Below are 21,637 nucleotides of genomic sequence, written 5' to 3'. Positions count from 1 at the left end.
TCGCCGGGACGAGCTCCCGGGCTGTGCCCGCCCGTAGCCGGCAGAAACCCCCCTCGCGGGGCTGGTGCCTCTTCCCCAGCCCTCGGAGGGCTTTGCCGGCTGGAAAAGTGGAAGGACACCAAGTTTGTGAATCACCCTCACCGGTTCGCGAACCGATGGTAATATTTTTTCCTCCTTGAAGGTTCCTATTCGAATAATTTTGGGAGTTAACCCGCGGCAATAAGGAGTTTAACTCTAGTAAGCTTAATATCTTAATTTTATGCCGTGTTTTAAGTTAAGGATAAACTTTTCCCATTAAATACTTGAATTGCAAGTTTTATTTTATTTTATTTTTTTTCCTAGCTGTTAACATTTACGGAGCCAACATCATGTTGCTTGTAGCAGCTTCCCCTTTTCTGGAGATAAAAGACTGAATACATGCACGTGCCTTTTGGCGTAGTCATTAATGCAAAGTGTATGTACATAGGAAGTTGTTCACATGCCTAAAGGATGTCCTCTAACAGTGTTTGTTTATAACCGTTGCTAATCAGCAGCACTATGTACTTCTCTATTTAATCAGTTTGTACCAAATGACATGCATTTAATTTTTTTTTCAGGAATGCAGAACTAGGAGGGAAAGCCTACTTTACCTCACTGGAATTGCCACACATCATGTCAGGCCCATGTAGTTTCCTGTTTCCAAAATTAGACTTCATTACAGTTAGCATCTTCAGATGAGATAGAAGCAACCTCCTGTTAGGACAGCTGTGAGATAATTGCACTTCACGCTGGAGCTCCTCCTAATTCCTAATGGTTTTCAGTTGGCTCTACCCTTCAGGCAGTGATACAGTTTTTTGCCTCTAGTCATTATAAAGCTAATAAATTTTCCAGAAACACCAAGTTATTTTTTTTCTATCTTGCTGATCTTTTGATCTGAAGAAGTCACCGACTTCCTGTGAAACTGAGTTCAATTATTTGTGGTTACCGGCTCTTCTTTGTCTGGAATTGTGATTAACAAGAACACAGTCCTTATCATTTCACGTGTAAAGCCAACGCATCTGGAAAAAAAAAAAAAAAAAGTACTGGGTCTGGTTATCTGATTGTGTGAGTAATGACACCTACGTTTACCATGCTCATACTGCAATGCTTGCACTAGCAGTTCTCTCACTCTGTCTTCTGCCCATAGCCTCCACCAGGAAGCATCTACCTCAGAAGGAGATTAAAATCATTAAGATTGGAAAAGACCTCCGAGATCATCTGGTCTATCTGGCGTCCCCTTGGCACCAGTATCACCCACTAAACCATGTCACAGGTTATCTTAACACTTACTTTTAAAGAATGCAATCTTTAAAAAACATGCATGTTCTATGGTTTTGCCTGAAGAGGTATATAACATACAGCAGAACAATAAAGGTTAGAAGTTGTAAACCTAAACCTACGGTTAGATAACTGTATCTAACTTGAACATATCCTGATGTGAGCAGCTGGAGGAAAAGAGTTGGCTTTGCAGCTGTCTGAGCTATGGAGGCATATGCTCTGTACTCAGTGTCCTCCAATTCCTCTTCTGAAGTAAAAGCCTTGTAGTTCATTTCCTGCCCGAATGTAACTTTTTGCCCATTTTATCTGTGAGCTCTCAAACTTCCAAGAAACAGAATAATTCTTTGGATGTTTGGATAAGCAAAGAAAAGACAAATAGTTTTTTATTTGCTACAAGCAAAGCCTTCAAGGAGCAATTAAAACCTTGCTGCTCATTCTACCAAGGACAGCTTTTGGAAGAAGGGGGCAACAGCTACTTCCAGTATGTGGTGAAGCAGATGGGCAAAAATATAACTAAGGAGAAAAGAAAGGAGGTGGGTAGTATCATCAATGACAAAAAGCTATGCTTTGAACCCTAGGCACATTTAGTTACTGTGACAAAGTTGGTATGAGTAAAAAAGTAGCCCTGGAAATTGTTTCCTTTTTGCTTTCACTATTCACCAGAATTTGGTAATACCGTGCAATTAATCTTTTTATTCCCGGTACCATGTTTCTATCACCAAGAATGCTCGTAGGCAAGGAATGTGTTTGGTTGTGCAGGTGTTGCAGTTATGACCTCATCTAACAACATACATTGGAAGTTTGTTTGCCAGGAGTACCTCTTACTTTTTCAATCAGTTGAAACTCCAGCTGAACTGCAGGGTTTCGGTGATGGTTTCCATCATGGCATCCACCAAGGCACAGGATCTGATCTTTATATTTCTTCCTGATGTGAGGAAACAAAGATGCAAATTTATCTTTAATTTTAAATAATATTTGAACACATGAAAGCTTATTTTCTCACAATGTTTTCATACTTGTGCTGTGAGAAGGGGAAGGGGCTAGTTCCACCAGCAAAGATTCCTGTAAATTAATGTAATATTTTTGCAGTAAGTTGAAGTTTTAGGCTCACAAACAAGCTGATATGGTATGGTCAGTCAGTAGAATCATGATTTTATTAAAGAGGATGAGATATAAAGCATGTAGTACAAACTGTTAACAACTGTTAACCCCCATTTGATCTTTGTTTGAAGATGACACAAACTGCATCAAGCAGCAGTATTATTTCCAGTTCTGAGGGTATATTTAGAATGAGCTAGAGTCCAAATCTACTACGTAACCTTTGCTGGCTCTCATGTTCTGTGCTATTTTCTGATGCTCTCTGCTTTGCGGGACAGAAGAGACATTAAAGCACTGCAGCCTAAGGATTTCTTCTTAAGGATGCAAATTAGATCTCTTTACAACCAGTCTGTTCAATAATGAAGATCTTTTAGGAAAGAAGTTTATGTAGGATATGTGCAGCTCCAGAACAACCTCTGCAAAGCCAATTACCAGGTCTCAGTCACTCAGCTTTTCCTCTGTAAATGCTCTCTATATGTTGGTATCACTTGTTCCCTGCCAGTAGCAGCGATTGTTGCCATATGTCTGCATGACTTAAAGCACTAGCTTGGGTTATAAGGCACCGTGGCAGCTGAGATCTGACTTGTGCTACTATAAAGATTTCTCTTACTGTGAGTATAAACTTGCTATAGTTTCTTTTTCACATTCCCTCCAAAGAGTTTTATACTTTGTTTTGTTGTTTTTTCTCTTCCACTAACATCTGTAAATACTTTGACTACACTTCCTGATGCTGTACACCATCCAAAGATCTTTCTGTGTCCAAAATTTATTATTTTCTTTCAGGACAGTTAATAAAGAGAAATATGATTTTATAGATTGTGTTTTCTTCTTCATATTAATCTACATGTACATTTGAAGAAGCTTTAAGTGAAAAGTTGTTAAAATAGCAAAAGTGTATTGTGATATGAGTGCCACTCTAAGCATAATTCCATAAGAGAACGTGCAGCTTATAGATTAATCATAGAAACACAGAACCCTGACTCAGAAGGGACCCACAAGGATCATTGAGTCCAACTACTGGGTCCACACAGGACCACCCAAAAATCAGACCCTGTGTCTGAGAGCATTGTCCAAATAGTTCTTGAACTCCAGCAGGCTCAGTGCTGCAACCACTTCCCTGGGGAGCCTGTCCCAGTGCCCAACCACTCTCTGGATGCAGAACCTTTCCCTCACGCCCAGCTTGACCCTCCCCTGTCCCAGCTCCATGCCGTTTCCTTGGGTCCTGTCGTTGTCCCCAGAGAGCAGAGCTCAGCGCCTGCTCCCTCCTGAGGGAGCTGCAGGCCGCCATGGGGCCTCCCATCAGCCTGCTCTGCTCTGGGATGAACAAACCAAGGGGCCTCAGCTGCTCTTCATATGTCTTGCCTTTGAGATACTTCACAGTCTTTGTAGCCCTCCTTTGTACACTTTCTAATAGTGTTATGTCCTTTTTATACTGTGGCACCCAAAACCACACACAGTACTTGAGGTGAGGCCCCACCAGTGCAGAGCAGAGCAGGATGATCCAGCTAGCAATGCACAGGCCTGATGCACCCCTGGGCACGGTTGGCCCTCCTGGCTGCCAGGACACACTGCTGGCTCATGTTCAGCTTGCTGTCAAACAGAACCCACAGATCCATTTCTGCAGGGCTGCTCTTCAGCCTCATGTCCCCCAGTCTGTACGTACAGCCAGGGTTGCCCCTTCCCAGGTGCAGAATCTAGCACTTGCCTTGTTAATCTTCGTATTGTTGGTGATTGCCCAGCTCTCTAATTTGCCAACATCTCCCTGCAAGGCCTCAATGGAGTGAGTGAACAGCTGCTCCCACTTCAGCGTCATCTGCAAACTTGGTATACATTTGAGTCCTGCATCTAAGTCATTTACAAAAACATTAAAGAGAACCTATTCATCTTATAAGAAATGTTTGGGTTTTGTTCATTTGTTCGGTAGTTTTTTAGCATAATTCTGTTTATTAGAAACAGAGGGATATTTTGTTCTCTTGGTAACCCTTTTTAAGCAATCCACAGCAACAACCTTTAACATGTTCTTCCTAGGTCATGTGGAAGCCCAACTACTTTTATGCATATATCAGCAGAATAAAAGAAGGCTGTCAGTCAGATTCGTGGTAATGATAAAAGGAATATGTAAGTACATTAATTTAAATACCTATATATAATATAACCTATATATACCTATATATAATAAATACATTAATTTAAACACCTATAACTATAGGTAGTCATTGATAATTCTCTTCTGAGTATCTTTTCTTAATAACTAAATCTTGAGGAATTAACTTTTCTACAGTTTTCTACAGTTTTCTGAGTGATCTCTTCTTTACTATTTTTCTCTTGTCTTATGGATTCTCTTCCTTAAGACTTGCAGTTTCATGTATTTTGCCTTAACACCAATTTATTTTTCTTCTGGAGTAACTCACACCAGTAGAATTGGAACTTGTAGCCTTCTGTTAGGATCAGGTGTTAAAGAGCTAGCTACCCACCATCCAGGGTGTATATAAGCAGTGGCTTTCTTAAGATATTTTATCCTTTGAAAGATATAGTGATGTCAGAGTAGGTAGGTTACAAAGAGGTCTTCTTTGTTAGTATTAAACCTGTGGCATTTTTAGGCTAAATTTAGGCTATTGTGTAGTGTTGTAGTGTGTTTTTTTTTTTTCTTTTAATTATTATTTTCTTTTAATTATTATTTTGTATTTTATTTGGTTCCACTCATTAGAACATTTTTTTAAAGTTACTGCACTGGTTTAAAGTTTCTATTATGTATTAAATCTTTGCATTCACCTTCTTCAATTAATGGTTTATTTTCTTTAATTCCTACTTCAGAAGACTATAGTATCCTTGCTAGTAAGGTGGGTGTTATGGTTTTGTTTTCTGTCTAGACAGCTATTTTTCTGAGTTCATCCTCAGATCATCATGGGCTAGAAATATCTAGTTTAGTATAAATGCTGAAAGCAACCTGGTTGTAGCAGTATACAATATAGGCCCCTATGTGGACCTTGCAGTTACACTGAAAAGGTTTTGTTGTTGTTGTTTTTAAAGATAAAACCTTACACAGTATGTATGCTATGGAGTGGAGGTATCCGATGAAAGTTATATAGGTCTTCGCTGTAGCTCTTGGTTCCTCTAGTAATATATATAGTAAAATATATGTTTGATAACAGCTGAGAAATCTGTCTTTGTAGTTAAACCGCTGAGATTCAAGTTTCACTGTCTACCACCTATTTTTTGAAACCTGTTTCTCCTATATCTGCATTTCATCATGAAACTGTTTTGAATGTTTTAAGTCTCTTTTACTTTAATGTAAATATTTGGCTTACTGCTTAGAAAACACAGAATACCTTTCCTGTTTCTGGTAAAGTGACATTTTCAGTAATGAAGTGTTTGTTCCTTTTGAAAAACCTTTGTAGTCTGATTATTTTATTTATTTATTTTATTTTTACTTATAAGGACAAAGTAGCTCAATTTTAAGATGATAATTTAGGGCTGGTTTTGTATGTTCTTTCCCCTGATGCTAAATTCTATTCATCTCTGCTCTTTAGAGAGAGAGGAAGGAAGGAGGGAGAAAAACTGACTAAACCAGTTCTTAAGCAAAAGCCACATTCAATTTATACTACTTGATCAAGCTGCATCCTTCTGAGTTTAAATGAATGCAATTTAGTCTCTCCTGTCATATATTGGATGTGTTTTATTCTATAAAACAGGAATATTTGATTATGTGTTTTAACTGTTCAGGTACTGGTACCATTTGCTATATTATCTGAACAAATCCTACCTAATATTTTAGTTGCTGTTTGTATTTTCTCCTCTAAGGAAAAATAGCTAATTTCTATAAACTATTAAACCCTTAAGAAGTAAAACAATTTTGAAATGCCTTCATTTTCAGACAGTGTGCTGTTTGTTACATTTCCAGTACTGACATTGTCTACACAGTAGAAATGTGGAAAGTTCCTCTTTCCTTGAAAAAATCTTCCTTTCAGGTTCAAGTGTGCATGTCTTGTTGTTTTGGAATCAAGCTTTCAAAAAATATCTTTCCTGTAAGGATTGTGTTAAACAGTCATACGTGTCATTGTGTGTGTTTGCCCTCCTTTCCTTGCAGCAGGAATCCCGTGCTGTGTGATCGCTGCTACAAGCAGATGTTTTCCTTCATGCCCTTTGAACCATTCTGCCAAAGCCTCTTCCAGCATGTGCCACAAGGCCACCTATTCCAGAAACACAAATGGGACCAATTGCCTCAAGGAGCAGTAATTTTGACACAGAAGTGTATGAAGTATAAAAGTGACATGATTTAGGAATTTCGGAGTTTATCCAACGTGGTAACCTCGGGTTATGTGCTGTGCTGAGGGCTCAGGTTAGAAACAACTACTTTAAAGCAGGGAAGAAAACCAAGGCTTAACAAGAGCTACTTTTTTTTCTATGGTCTTCTAAGTCTCCACCTGTTATATAGCACAGGTTATGTAAGCACTCAGTTTCATAAACACAGTAAGGGTGTAGCTGAATTCTTGAAAGAGGTTAGCAGATCTGACAAACGTGGTGAGAATTTAGCAGCCATTTGCGAAGGCATTTCACTCCTAATGATTTTTGTGTATGCATGCTAGATACAACACATCAGGGCAAAATCCTCTGAGCTGCATTGATATAACAAAAACATCTCTGTATTTGTCACTTGGATCTCCATGTTAAAATCCTTCATTAAGATGCTATGGAAAATGCTGCTGGCAATTTCAGCAGTCTACAGTCTAGGCAGGCATGTGCCATTTGAGTTGTTTGTAGCAGAATACAAGAAGCAGTTGCTCCAGAACACATTGTGAAGTGTACTGTTGTTGTGCTCAGCTTCAAAGCTGTTAAATGAATGCTTTGGGCCCAGGCATGGCTTGATGGACAGTGGCCTCACAGAGGTCTTTGCAGTCTGGCTATGGACTCAATGACCCAAAGAAGTTCAAGTCACTAAGACATTTGTGTGTATGGAAAAACACTGTTTTGTGCTTTGTGGTAGACACTGCCCAGTCTCAAAAAGACAGAGCTATATAAACAAAAAATCATGGTAGCAGAAACCATGCAGTGCTTTAAATAAGGGAATACACAGAATTAATTTACACCTCCACAGGGTAATAATAGTACTACTTAATCTAAGTATATCTTAGCAGTGAGTGCTACCTATAGCCCAAGAATCCAGACTTCCCGTCCCTTGTTAGTGTTAGCAGCTGTTTCTGCTTTGAACAAAATGGTTATTCTACCTTAAACTCACCTGAACACGTTGCCTGCCTGTTACCTCCTGCCTCCCCACAGACTCGCAATATGACCCATAAGACCCTATCCCCTCACCCCCATACGACATTCAATGCCTGTCTTTCAAGCATGGGTATTTATGTTTCAAGTTAATCTTCAGAGATACCCAAAAGGTCCCCTTTCACACGTGGGACAATTAAAATAATCACTAGTCATCTGTGGTCTCAGGAACAAATTAATCCAATTAGTCAAGTGTCCGCCACGGCGCTTAAGAAGGTGCATAGGAAACGTGTTCTTATTTCCCTTTTAAAAGTCCTGTGCAGTTCTTCAAATAATAAATTCCAGCATTAGAGTGGATTTCCTGCTTTTGGATCATTCCTGTGGTTTATCTCGTCATCCGTTTAGGAACAGATGACAGTCTGTGTCTTTATGCATGGTGATGCCTATTAGCTAGCTCACGAGGCTCCCTCCTCAGCTCATACAGCTTTTTTTGGATCGTGACACAGAAATGCTTGGCTATCCTCCTGCACTTTTTTGGTGAACCAAGTTGATTTCCTGAGTTTGGTTCCTGAAAGATGGATGTTTGTGTCTTTCCCTTGCAGCTGTCTGTACAGCATTGCTGGAGAAAAGTATAACATTGGAGAAGCTGAGATACTGCCTGCGTGGAAAAAAGCAAAAAGTTGAGGAGTTGCTGTCATAGTCTAGATGAGAAGAAACTAAATGAAGTTTAAATTATTTCATGGTTCAATTTACAGTAATTGATAACATATTTCACAAATTCATTGGTTGATTGACACTTGAACTTTCCTTTTTTAAAAAAGTTGTGATTTAAAGCTAGTTGCAGGAAGGGAATGACATTTCAGGTGTGTGTGTGTGTGTTTTTTTTTTTTCCCCCTTACTACAGAAGGAAATAGTTTTTCCTCCTGTTCTCTGTTAATTACTTGCTTCTTGTTTGCTTCTGTCTTTCTGTCTCCTCAGGGGAAAAAAAAAAAAAAAGAAAGAAAAAGCAGGAAGGCACTTAGCCTAAAGAATTCAAGATCTGTTTTATTATTTCCTTAAAGGACATCTTATGAATAAGCATGTATTTGTTTGTATATGAATTTGTCGCTAATTCTGGGATCTGTGGGGGCAGATCTCCACTGTAATTCTGAACAAGAGAATACACAACATTGCATTCTTTTCTTGTAGTATTTTTCTCTTACAAACTAAAGGAAATACAGAGAACTTAACTGCATCTTACTAAAGTAAACTTACTATAATTTTTACTGCCTTGCAAAATTAAGTGATAGTAAAAAAAAAAAAAAAAAAGAAAAAAGACAGAAATGTGAGGAGAAATGGTATGTATGTGAAATACAAACCCCACAGCTGGAACACCCCCTTTTCCTGTCTTCTTAGTGTAGGAAAAGTCATTAAGCTAAACAATACAGCATTTTCCGTTTGAGCCTATAAAATTTGAGTTCATAAAACAAACTAGTATAATTGTACCTGCCTTGGGAACACTCACTAGCTGTGAATAACTTCTCCATAGAATTTAAGAAATGTGGAAAGCAAGTGCCATTTGGGCAAAATAGCTCATGCATTTGTCATTCCCACATCTATTTTTTCAACTCATATGTTTTTACACTGTTATTTTCCTAAATGCCCAGAGTGCTATCAGAGAGCTTAAACAAATGAGAACAAACCCGCCTACTTTTTTTTTTTTTTTTTTTTTTGAGGGGAGGGGATTGGAGTGAGGTCTCACCAATCCTGATAGGGCCAAATTTCCTCATACGGGGCTTGTTATTACTAGGTTAAAAATCCCAGAGCTATTACTGCTTGCTTTTCCTGTCATTACTTTGCCTTCTTTTTGTTGTATGCTGTTCCATTTTATTGTATTATGTCCTTCTTATGTATTTCGGTAATTGGAAAAGCTTTTTAAGTTTGCCCCTGCTGTCTGCTAAGAGTGCTAGGCAGGACCCAGCAAAGGAATTCACTATGTCCCAAGTTTCAAGCCCCCCTAGCTATGTCTGGCACTCTGGAGTCAGAGAGGAGACCATGTTGAGATAAGTCTTGTGCAGAGACTGTACCTCCAAACCCCTGTAACAAGATTCTTGTGATTAGGGATCTGAGGCCCCAGGGCTGAGAGAGGACTGCATTACACAGGGGCAACTGGGAGACCAGAGCTGTGAGCTATGCTGCAGGATAAGCCAGGCTTCCAGAACAGATACAGCCTGCTAAAGATGTATTCTGCCTGATGTCAGGAGAGATGGTTTATCTATCTGCTTAAATTGAATGTATGAGGTACCATATACTCAGCAGAACTTGCTGTTGTTGCTCATGTGTCCTTTTGTGCACTTATTTTAAGGAGTGGAGTTGAGTTAATAATTTGAGAGTACCTAAAAGCAATCCTTTTTAATAAGCCATCATGACTTCTGAAAATAGTGTGATCTGTTGGGAAGAGAGTGAGAACCTGTAGGTAAAGGCCCAGATTCTGCTGGTGCTTATGTGTGGGCGTATAGGCTGTAAGAGGCTATGTATTTGTTTAAGCTTTTGTGGGAAGGAGTGAATATCAGAATTACCTGCAACCAAGCTGAGATGTCATGGAACAGGTAAAAAGCAACACCACCAATCAATTTAAAATCAAGCTGAAGCTTCTATATATGCAGCTTTATGCTTGCCAAGACTTAAAAGAAGCTAAAACTACCTAGGGTAGAGGTGGAGGAAGGATCAAAACCATTAATATATATCAATTAATGAGGTATTGCATTGCCAGTTTTTATGCTGTATCTCATTTCTTGTGCTAAACCTAGCCAAACCCTAATGATTAAGATGATTATGCATCAGTTTGGGCTTTGCTGAATGCAGCAAAAGACTTAAGTATTTTAAAGCCAGCTAAGAAAGTGGTTGAAATCATGCTGGAATGATGTGACCAAATCTCAGAGTAGAGGTGAAGTTTATAGAACTGTCCAGGACACTTCTACCACTACTATGTATTTTGCTATTACCAGTTCTAGTTGACATTTGCTGATGTGTATATATATCTCAATATCAGCAGATACAAACGTTTTCAAAATACTAAAACAAATACTAAATATAAAATACTAAAAAAGCTACAACTTCTTTCTCTCTGCACATTAGTAAGAACTAACTGTTTGCACGCATCTGGGCTTTGAGTGACAAATACATATTTGCCACCTCAGTCGCCTTCCTCCAGATGCATCCTGCTAGCATGGGTTCCTACAGGAGACTGTTGTGCAGTAGGGCATTATGAACAGCTGAGGCCTGTAGTTCTGATGAGCTTTCAGAGAAAAGCAAAGAAAGCTGTATGTAGCTTCTGTGAATGTTGGGAGCGTAGCTGTGGGGAATGAGCTGTCCTTTTAGAATTAACTAGCCAAGTCCTACAAGGTGCCATTGCCTTTGTGTTTGAGTACAGAATACACAAAATGATTTTTGTTTGGTGTAAATGTACAAAAGAGGACTTTCTGTATTTTGAGCAAAGGTAGTGATTGTTTAGTGATGAAAACAGAGAATTTAGTAGCTGAGATTCCTGTTTATATTCCTGAGCTGTGATTTTGAAAATATCAGACTCTCTTCCTCTTGTTTCTTTTCATAGCTTGATAAGTGGACTGATGTCCTTGAGACTATAAAAAATTGACTTTCCTGCTACAAAGGTTTATTTTTTTTTAACAAGCTAAAATGTTCAGGATAAAACCCTTGGATGCAAGCATTGTTGATGCAGTGGATGATTTGAGCAGACTGCACTGAAGTGGAATAATTTCAGTCTTCCTGAGAACAGAACCAGGAAGGCTACCAGTCAGTCTTCTCAGCTGAAGTTACCAGAGCTGAGAAGTGGACCAAAACTTTATCGCAACATCCTCCAGAGGCTGTGCAGTTAACAGGAGTAGGCACCACCATGCTGAATCTCCTATGTGTCTTGTTGCCTGTCAATGCCGAGGAATTGGCAGCCCAAAGTGGGCAGCACCAGAAAAATCAGATGTTTATAACACGTTCTGTCTCTAACATAACAACAAAACCATTGGCTTCCAGAGGTTTAACTTTGTACAGAAGTGTCATCATGTATTACCCTCTGTCAGATGCTCTCAACAAGAGCTTCTTAGCCCGCTTCCACTTCCTCTTCAGTGCTGCTGAAGATGGCTCAGAGAAGCAGCAGGTAGAAGCAGCTAAAAATACTCTGAAACACCTTCAGATCCACAGTATTTTTCTCTGCTGCATTAACTCTACTCACCATCCTAAGGGTGGCTAATGAGAAGGAAAATAGAGCTTTGCTTATCCATTTGTCTTATGGTAATGAATTTTCTGCTTCAGAAATAATGCTGGGCAGGAGAGGATGCATGTGGAGACTGAGGTGGCAGACAAACATGCATCAGAACTGACAAGTTCTGTTCTGGCCCAGTGCTTTTGCAGTGAACTTTTTAAACTGTGCACAATGGGATTTAAAGAAAACATCAGCTCAGCACATCAGTGCTACTGGTTTATTGTCAGGCTGAAACAGCTCACTTGGCAACAGCTGAATGTCTCATTTGTGCTGTTCTTGCACATGCCTCTTCATCATTATTTACAAATAATAAGTTACAGATCTTCTTCTAACTTTTTATACCACTCTTGAAGATAGCCATATCACTTCCAGCATTTCTTTGTTTACAAAATTAATGACCCTGTAACCTATTTTCTCTTCATTTAACATATTCCTCATTCCTGTGAGTTTCTGGGTAAGTTTAATTACCATATTAATTCACGGTAATAACATATGTTGTTGTTCCCCAGGTGGCAGTTTTTCTTCAGTGGGACACTTCTGTAATGATATGAACAGTTGCACAAGTTTAAAAAAGTAGAACACATGTACAACTAATCTGAGATACATAAAATCGTTTATCCAGCTAGTACCACCTAAACTGGAAAACTAGAAGTTTGTTTGCCTCCTTGTTCACATATTCTATCTCATTGTGTGGGAAGGCAAAAATCAGCACTTGATTGCTTGGTGAAATTTTCAGGTGTCTGGCTTGCAGACCCTTGATTTACTCAGCATTAATTTGGGTAAAAGCTATTTATGAGCTAGGAAACCAGCCTTACGCAGGGTGGAGGGGTGGAAGAAAATCATCACATCCTCCCAGAGTGTGTTCTTGCAAAGTAGGACTTTTTTTTTTTTGCAAAGAGAGGCATATGAATATGTATGTATTACTGATTGTGTCATCAAGCCTGTTTTCAAGAAAAAAAACATTGTTTTTGTTGTTATCCTTATACACAATTGGGGGATTTTCTGCTTATCTGCTACTGCTGGAAGAGTCAGCTGGAGCAGCAGTGAGCTGAAGTCCAATCTTCCCCAGAGTATGGAGGAGAGGCTGCCACTGCTTTTCCATAGAATGGTGCTGTCTGCTAACAGAAACCCAATATAACATATTTCCCAACTGTAGTCACTGTATTTGTGTTCCAGCATCCGAACACCAGGTGCTATATTTAGCTACACTCATTGTTAAAATAAAACTGCAGCTGCCTAGCCTGTATGCTAAAAAAGGTACAGCCAAAGGCCTTCTCAGTTGCTTCCACTTTGTAGTAAGGTCTGTGAAAAGAGGAAGAGGATCTGCAGTGGGCACGGTACTAGAGCAACAGGATCTCTGAGAAGCTGTGACACAGACTGCCTATAAAGACTAAAGCTCAGCACTGTCATTTACATTTACATTACAGCCGAATACTGAGGTTTTCAGCTGATTTCATCCGCAGCATTAGGTCGCACAGGAAAACGCTGCCACTTGGGTAGGGCACATGCACGGTGCCAAAAAGGTCTTAGATAAGAGTTGAAACTTTCTTCGTTCTCCACCCTCAAATAAAGGAAATTGTCAGCAAAGCACAAAGAACAAAGATGTCTATGACTCATAAAACAGATTAATGGGGTTTTTACTAGTGTGCCTAGCTTGAGCCGAGTATAAAGGACAAAAGATGTTTCAGACCATCCCTGGTCAATTAAGCAAATGTGGGATTCAACTGTGGTTATGCTTGCCATTCATACTTGGAAGCTGATTGCAGTTGGAATTTATCATATCTGTTGTTTTTCTTCATAAAATCTTTTTTTCAGTGTAGCCAATAGCTGTGGGCCAAAATGAAGGCATGCACACATACAAAAGCCGTGGGTTATATTTTAATAGGGATCCCTACTGCTTATCATTGCTGCTGTATGTAATTGTCTGGAAAAGGTCAGCATAGTTTGTGCTGCAAACAATTGAAGCTGAACATTTTTTATTTATTTTTTTTTTTGCACTGGACTTGTAATCTTTTGACTAAATACAGTACGAAAAAGGAACTGTGGAAAAACTGAACCTATTCCAGCCTCAGGTCATTGTACCTTTGTTTTTAAATCATTGTGAATGTAGCTAACAAAGTTAGTCCCAAATAACAGTTGGTTACAAAATGTGTCATTTAAAGACAAAAAAAAAATGTTCAGATCTTTAGCTCTAAGGCCGGTCCCACAGTGCCTTGCTGATTTGTTTCTGTATCTCTATTATAAATTCTGTGCTATAATATCTATAATTTTGATTTTGCTGTCTATAGTACATATGCAAACAGTCATCTTCAGCATGGCTTTTTATGCTGATTATACTTCTCTAATTACTTCTGTAGGCTTAGCATAGAATTTAAAGTATTTGCTTTGCTTTTATCTTTGTGCAGTTGTTCAAAGCAGCTGGCTGGTTGCTTACAGACATTTCAGAGGGAGGGTTCCTGTTGTCAGCTGACTGAAGCTGGCCTCTGCTGTCACTAGGATGATCGGTAAGAAAAAATCAGTGTCAGCTTTTATTTGAACTAAAGCAAGTGCCAGGAGAAGGCTCCGAGAAATTTGGGCATGGCACCTGATCCATGGAGAACGGGGGGAAGAAGCCAGCCCCCATGTTTGTTTGATCGGGTAAGCTGCCAGCTCACCTGCGAAGTTGAAGCAAGGTTTTGTTTGTTTACAAGTGGGGACTCAGAAGTTGCTCTGCTATAGCGCAGTGACTGGGGGAAAGAGTCACTCGAACCTGCACTGCCAGTGGAGCAGTTTTATAGAGGTGCAGTCCGAGGAAACTCAGCGCAACTGCCCCAGCACTGAAAATGAAACCAATCCAGAGGTGGCACCAGCAGAAAGGACCATCCTTAGGGTTCTTCAGAGCTTTTCCCCCTTACTGTTTAATATGCAATAGATGGAGTGCGAGGACTTTTCTTCTAGTGCTCCTGGAAAACGTGCAATTAATTTCTAAATTTCATATTATGTTGTCACCACTGAAAAGTACGTATTGCTAGTTTTGCTGTGTTTGGGAGAGCAGAAATAGACAGAGATGCACAACAGAAACAGCCGAATTGCTGTGAAAACATGCAGCTCTTAATGAGGAAAGGCAGCAACTCCTCATACCCACATTACTTCTCAAACAGATGAATAGGTCTCCACCGGCAGTCCCCAAGGCAGTTTGTAGCAGGGGAGCCTGGCAGCAATTCCCACCCCCTGGTTTCAGATGTACCACCTAGCACCATCCTGGTATTGAGTCAGGTGAAAACCCAGGTCACATCTCTCCTGGAAAGCTAGACACATGGAGGAGTCACAATGCTTTCAGGAGATTTCATAAGCAAGGTGACTGAGAATCAAGATGTGCTATGGTCTTGCTGTGGAGTACATCTGTCTTTCTGGGTAAACATAGTCACAGATGCCCCAAAACTGAAGGCACGGCTATTACACAAGAAGTCCATCTCTACAGGTAAGGAGAAAATAACATATAGGAGACTTGTTTTGAAACTGCAGTGGCAGCCAGGAAGACTGCCTTTTGTCACACCTTACGTTGCTTTCATAAAATATTCATAGAAACATGTGAATGGTGAGCCATAACCAAAGCATGTTTTATTTCTAAATGCAGCATTCTGCCAGTCGAGGGAGATGCAAGGCAGGTTTCCTTACAGTAACAGAAGTTACAAGACAGATAGCTATCCAGTCAGATTTAACCTAGAATTAAAGTCTTTGTATCAGTAGGAACTATATATTGGTTTGGATTTTATTTCCTCTTTGTAACCTTGTTTTGTCCCAAATGGTATACAATAAAATAGGTAAATTATTCATATTTTAATTGTGTTTTGTGATGCGTAGAGCTTCCTGGGAGCAGAACAACTGTGTGTACATTAGTTTCACTTACAGAACGACAAGCTTATAAACAGAGCAGTGCTTTACCTCCTCCGAGGTTTGTTTTTACAATTATCAGGCATTTGCCTCTATGTGTTTACAGAGGTGCAAAGGTCAGATTAAAGTCTGTAGCACCACCTGATGCCCTTGTGAAGAGAAATATCCATCAGCAGCTGTTAGTCAGGACCACTGTACATAAAGCAGGTTTGTAGAGATACTCATGCCTGACTGAGGTGTTCTCCTCCTGCCAAAGCCAGAAAAAGCAGAAAAGCCTGGAAAGCTAAAAATTCAGTGTTGGCAGGAGGGCACAGACTAGAGTTTGTCCTACAGCTGAGTAAGAAACTTTCCTTGGTAAAGGGAGAAAAAAAAAGAGGGACCTCAACTGGGGGTGCAGTTATGGGAAGCAGATTGGCTCCTGCCGTCTGGGCAGTCATGTAGTGAAATGTAAAGGGGCCTTGCAGGCTAGATAGCAAGTGCTATTAGTGGTGTCTTGTGTTGCCTCCAGAGCTTGTCTGCTTGTTTTGAATAATTTTGTGTCCCAGCAGAAAGGCCAGAAGGAAATAGGAGCACAGAATTTAATTCTCTTTGTATAAGAGAACAAGGCTGGACTCTGCATAAGAAATATTTGGTAGGGAGGATCTGATATTAGTCATGGCACAAAGTGGCTTTTGTCTGATGTAACCGGCTCATTTTGGATTGCAAAGTCAGCACTTCAGCTCTCCTAAAACTGCCTGCTGGAGCCTTTTGTCAAAAGATCAAATACTACATGAGAAAAATCAGCACATCAAAACAATTACCCTCTGGAAGTGAGAGTATGGCAAGATAAAGCATGAGAAAAGGGCAGTCCCGTGTGAGGCAAACTGGAAGCAGTGCAAGGGCATGAATAGTGAGTGTTTGTCATTGGTATTTTCCATGTCCCTCCTGCACATCCTGGCAGAACCTGGCCCCAGGCTCATGCCAGAGGCAGCTCTGCAGGAAGGGCACTGCACAGGGCACAGCCACTCAGCTGGATGTGTGAAGGGGCCTGAATTTTCTGGCTGAACGAAGGCTGACCTTTCTTCTCTTCCCTTGCTCCAGAGTGATAGAGCTGAGTGATAGAGCAGCCTTGGAGCGTGTGCTCTCCCAAAGGTGTGGGGGACCACGCTTCTCATGGGGTTCCTGCATGCTCTGGGTTTGGTAGAGGGCTTTGGAGCAAGACATCAAAACCTCAGTCAAGAGAGTATTCTGAGTGACATATGAGTGTTTCCAGAGTCCTCCCTGGTACTGACTAATGTCTGCTGAATGACACAATGCCAAACGCTGTGGTTTATGTTATTATTCCCTCGAAGGGAGATTTGCTCCTCTATGCAATTATATTACTTTATTCTTAAGTCTTTTACAGGCTTCTAACAAGCAGAAACCTGGAGTACTACACTGGTTGACTTGATTCTGACTTAGCAGTAGAGAGCATAGCTGCTAAGCTTATTCTAGGCTACATTTTTTTTACTGATTTATTTATATCCTTAGATGATAACAACGACCAGATAACTGGAATTCACGGACTATCTGTTTAAGCTTGCAGCAGAGTTTCTGTAGTAACAACACCAACTCGAAGCTTTCCTACTCCCATGCTCAAGACAATGTACTTAAAATGTGATTTAAGGAGATGGAGCCCTGAGCACGGACTTCTAAAAGTCTCTGCTTTTATCTGGCCCAAACCTTTGAGATCCTGAAATATTTGTCTGTTACAGTTGCACAGCTCATGGCAAATCTAACAAGTCAGACATCCTGGGCTGTCTTGCTGTTTTCACCTCATGTCAGTATAATGAAGGAGAGAGCTAAGAGAACAGTTACAGCAAATGAGAAGTTTTTTTTTTTTTTAAAAAAAAAGTCTTGCAGAATAAGCATGCCCATTTGTCTTTTGTCAGCATGGTATGACTCACACATATAGCTGGAGATCATTTCATTTCCTTCCTGTGTGGAAAAAAAACAAAGGTTTTACAATTAGAATATAGCTGCTTTGTTCTAGACTAAATTTGAGTTTCTGCCCAGGAAATTCATTCTAGAGAAAATAACGTGAATGCCACTTGCTAACTAGGTAAGGAAAAAAGTAGAGTAATGATGTATGCTTTATTTCTTACTTTTTGTACCTTTTCCTGTGTGTTGCTTCAGCACTGCTTCAACAGTCCTTCAGGAGTACCGAGCAAGTATGGTATGTCTGTGCTTTCACACAGTCTGTCCTCACCAAGCTATGGAGTGGGTGAGAAGCAAGTTTTGAGCCCTTGTAATGAACCTTCCCACAAAACAGCCACGGATGTAAGCAGCAGAAGGACGAGATAAGCCTGGTGGACTGAGAGCTTCCAGCCTGGAGAGGTGCTCAAGGGAGGTGCCCCAGCTCTTTGGCCTGTTTCTCAATTTTGCACAAGGCAGTCTCTGGGTAAAACACGTAATGACTCTTGGGAATCATGTTTATGCCTCTTCATGAGGCTGGCCTGCAATACAATAGAGATCTGTGTATTCTGGACAACAGACCAGAAAGATAAACACATCTATAGATAAAACTAGAGGGAAATGCTAGCTTACAGTGATCCTACAGCTTTTTTTTTTTTAATGGAAAATTAAATATTTGTAAAAAGAATTAAGAGTGTGAATTAATTTTGGTTAATAGAAAGCAAATTTCACTTAATACATAAACACTGAAGGACTATTTAATGGTATTGTAGTGTATCTGAGCTAAACATCTGGTTTTCAGCTGGGCGTTAAGAATTACAGTATGTTCGCAGGACACCAGAGTAAGCATTCCATAAATATTTACTACAAACACATTGTTAATATTTGATTAATGTGAATGGGCAACAGCAAATGTTGTTTTTATTTCTGTTTAATGTTGTGATTGTTGTTCATTTAAGTTATTTTGTTTTCCCAAGGAAAAGGACACAGAAAGTTTAAGTAGCTTAAAGCGATGAAGTTGTCTTTGCAGCTAGAAGATTATTTTTTTTTTCTCAGTAAAATGCTAACAAGTGAACGCTCTCACGAGATGAGTGGATGCAAGGTAAATGTCATGGTGTAAGACATACAGATACATATATGTTGAACTTGTCCAGTAAAACAACCTACCATTTGACAGGTGATGGCTTTCAAAAAGATCACTGCATTTATACTGAGGGATTGCTAAGTATATTTGGAAAAGCCAGATGAAGTTGATGTGGTTCCAGATGCTAAATTCAAAAAGTTTACAGGGAGGCTCAGCACAGGCAGCGTTTGGAACCGCAGACTTGCAGCTTAGGTACCAGCTAAGTGTGTTCTGTGTATGTTCAATGCTGAAGCACTGCAACGCGCAGAGTAGTACGAGGGCAGTATTAATCTTCATGTCTCAGATACGCATTCATTTGCAGATACTTAGTCCATAAACTAAGGACTGTTTCCTCTAGTCATAGACATATTTTCTTTACAGGCAACTTCAATGAGCATTTAAGTTTACATAGCAAGGAAATAAATAATACTCCTGCAAGCAGCTGTATTAAACTGAGTAACTTTTCACATAAAGAGAGCTGCTTAGTGAAAATATTGAAAGATGCTGACATTTGGTCTCAGGTTGCAAACCTTTCCTTCTGTGTTATGTAGAGGCACTTGAAATTGGAAATAGAGACCTTGGTTTTGAATGGGAGAAGAGGTTAAAAAAAAATAAAATAAAATAAAAATCATTAAAGATGATGAGCAAGTGCAAAATCTTCTTCACAGCTTCTCAATGACTGGTTACCACTCCCTGCAGGCCATGCATTCCTGAGGCTTGTGGTTCTGGCAGAGCAATTCTTCATTAGTGTGGGCTTGACACTCAGCTGTTTTAGGAACAGAAAGCACGTACCTAACAGACAAGTCTTGTGATAGACTAGGATTTCTATAAAAAGAGGGTGGAAACAGCTTCAATTCATGAATTATATTCTATCAGAAGATTGTCTTGACATTTGCCATTTAGTATGGTTCCTGTTGGATTCATAACTCCACTGTTTTCATAATTGGACCTACAGTTCTCTCTAATGCAGGGCAGTCACTGTACTGAACACCTTGTAACATCTTTAAATGAAATAAAACTGTATTTTTTATTGTATATGAACAGTATGTATGTGAATGTATATGATTTCTTTCCTTTTCTTTAGTACTACAGCTTTCAGAGCAGAAATAAATTGCTGGGAGGAGTTGCCCTAAAACTAGGGGTACTTGACCAGCCAGCATCTTCAGCAACATATGAGACAGTGTGAAGGAGCTATTTTGAAAAATGGCAAGGTGTGCTTACTTACTTTAAACATAACTTGTAGTTTATGATTTCCATACAGTGCATAGTGCAATCCAATCAACTGATCTCGTACTGTGTTTCAGATTCGTAATGATCAGGCACGACAGGTGCTCTACTCAAGACATGTTGACACAAGGCTGCTGGGGAATGGTGAATTAAACTGGACGTCCATGTTTTAGGAGTCTTCTGAAATGCTGTGCCTCTCAGACCCACAGAAGCATGATCGCAGTAGAAACAGGAGGTGGAGGGCTTGCATGTGAAGGCTTGTTTCACAGACTTCACAACCTTTTTGGAGGAAATATGTGACAATCCAGATGTGTGTAACAAATTGCTTTGGAGAGAATTGTGAGAACGACACATTCACATTTTTCATGTTTGTCACTGACTTAATACGATTAATGAAATGTCATTTTCATATTGGCTCACGTTATCTTTGTGACACAGGTACTTAAACATAATTCTGATTATTCTTTTTAATATACCCAAGTCGTTATTTGCATAGACTAGATAAGAGCAAAGACCATCTGTGCCTGTGTTTGTATGTAACAGCATGCATGTGTGCACACACTCACAGGGGGAAGTGTTTGGGAAATGATCAGCACATAGCAACAGAAAACAATATTTGTCATTTCTGTTTATGAGGTGAGCCCCTTTAAAATTGTAATGAAGTGACTGAGATAAGCACGAAACTGCTGATGTTGGAAGTGATTTCACTGCTGACCCTGCTGCTCAGGCAGGGTCAGACTGCACAGGACAAGCCTAAGACTCACCGCTACATACATGTATATGTTGTATTGTAAAACAAATAACAACAACAAAATAAACTATGGTAGTGGCTTAGAATCATAAAATCAAAGTCAGCACGTTTTGTCTTACTGTACTCTGCACTTACCATTCACAGTTTGTGTCTTCAACTGTTTCTCTAAAACCATGACAATGATGAATTAAGGGAAAAAAACAAAGGATTCTCCCTTAATCACATGATTCTAAGAGCTGAATTTTATGACAAAACCATATATAGAGAGATTTTTGAATTACTGCAAACAATGTGTCATTTCCACTCCAGACTCCACACAAAGTTGTGAGGGCTGGAATTAACAGCCCACCGTTGAGAGAAGCAGTGGTTATAAATGAACTACTTGGGCTGCAGACAGAATGAATTGCATAACCAAGAATTTCTTCAGGCTTTGCTCAGCTCAGAGATGAAAGCTAGCAGCTGTGTTCGGACGAGGCCGCAGCTGATCTCAGCTACCATCATGACTTTTTTAAGGTAGTGGGTCACCCATCTGTCCTTCATATGACTTGATTGCTTCAAAACAAGGTGTAGGGTGAGAAATGTTGATAAATTACTTCAAAATGGTAAAATGTTGACAATTATTTTTTGCTTCCCTATTCCGGAATCTTCACATTCTTGCTTATGCCCTCTGCATTTTCAGCACGTAACTTTCAGTGATTCATAGCCATCTCCTGTTTGTCAGCTTTGTCATTTTTTCCCTTTGTTTACATGCACCACACCCTGCAGTTTTTGAAAACATCTGTTTTAACTCATTTAAGGACTCCATCAAGATCTTTCATACATGGAACTTTTCCCTTTTCATGTGAGTAATGTGGCAGGCGTGGTG

At 39.7% G+C, this 21,637-nt stretch overlaps 1 long non-coding RNA gene across 4 annotated transcripts; it reads left to right on the top strand.

The window, feature by feature from the left end:
• Positions 1-21: 21 nt before the first annotated feature.
• Positions 22-20,977, top strand: LOC137856536 (uncharacterized). 4 transcript variants are annotated; one of them, XR_011096568.1, is made up of 8 exons: positions 22-158; positions 597-1,083; positions 1,166-3,005; positions 4,423-4,512; positions 14,272-14,370; positions 17,894-18,773; positions 19,879-20,005; positions 20,099-20,977. It is a non-coding gene; the product is annotated as an uncharacterized lncRNA (long non-coding RNA). The 4 variants fall into 4 exon arrangements; XR_011096567.1 differs by having other exon boundaries at positions 597-1,291; XR_011096566.1 differs by having other exon boundaries at positions 597-3,005; positions 17,894-18,158.
• The last annotated feature ends 660 nt before the right edge of the window (positions 20,978-21,637 follow it).

The sequence above is a fragment of the Anas acuta genome, chromosome 1, assembly GCF_963932015.1.
Source record: "Anas acuta chromosome 1, bAnaAcu1.1, whole genome shotgun sequence".
NCBI classification, from domain to species: Eukaryota; Metazoa; Chordata; class Aves; order Anseriformes; family Anatidae; genus Anas; species Anas acuta.
This window is presented reverse-complemented; position numbering and strand designations above follow the sequence as displayed.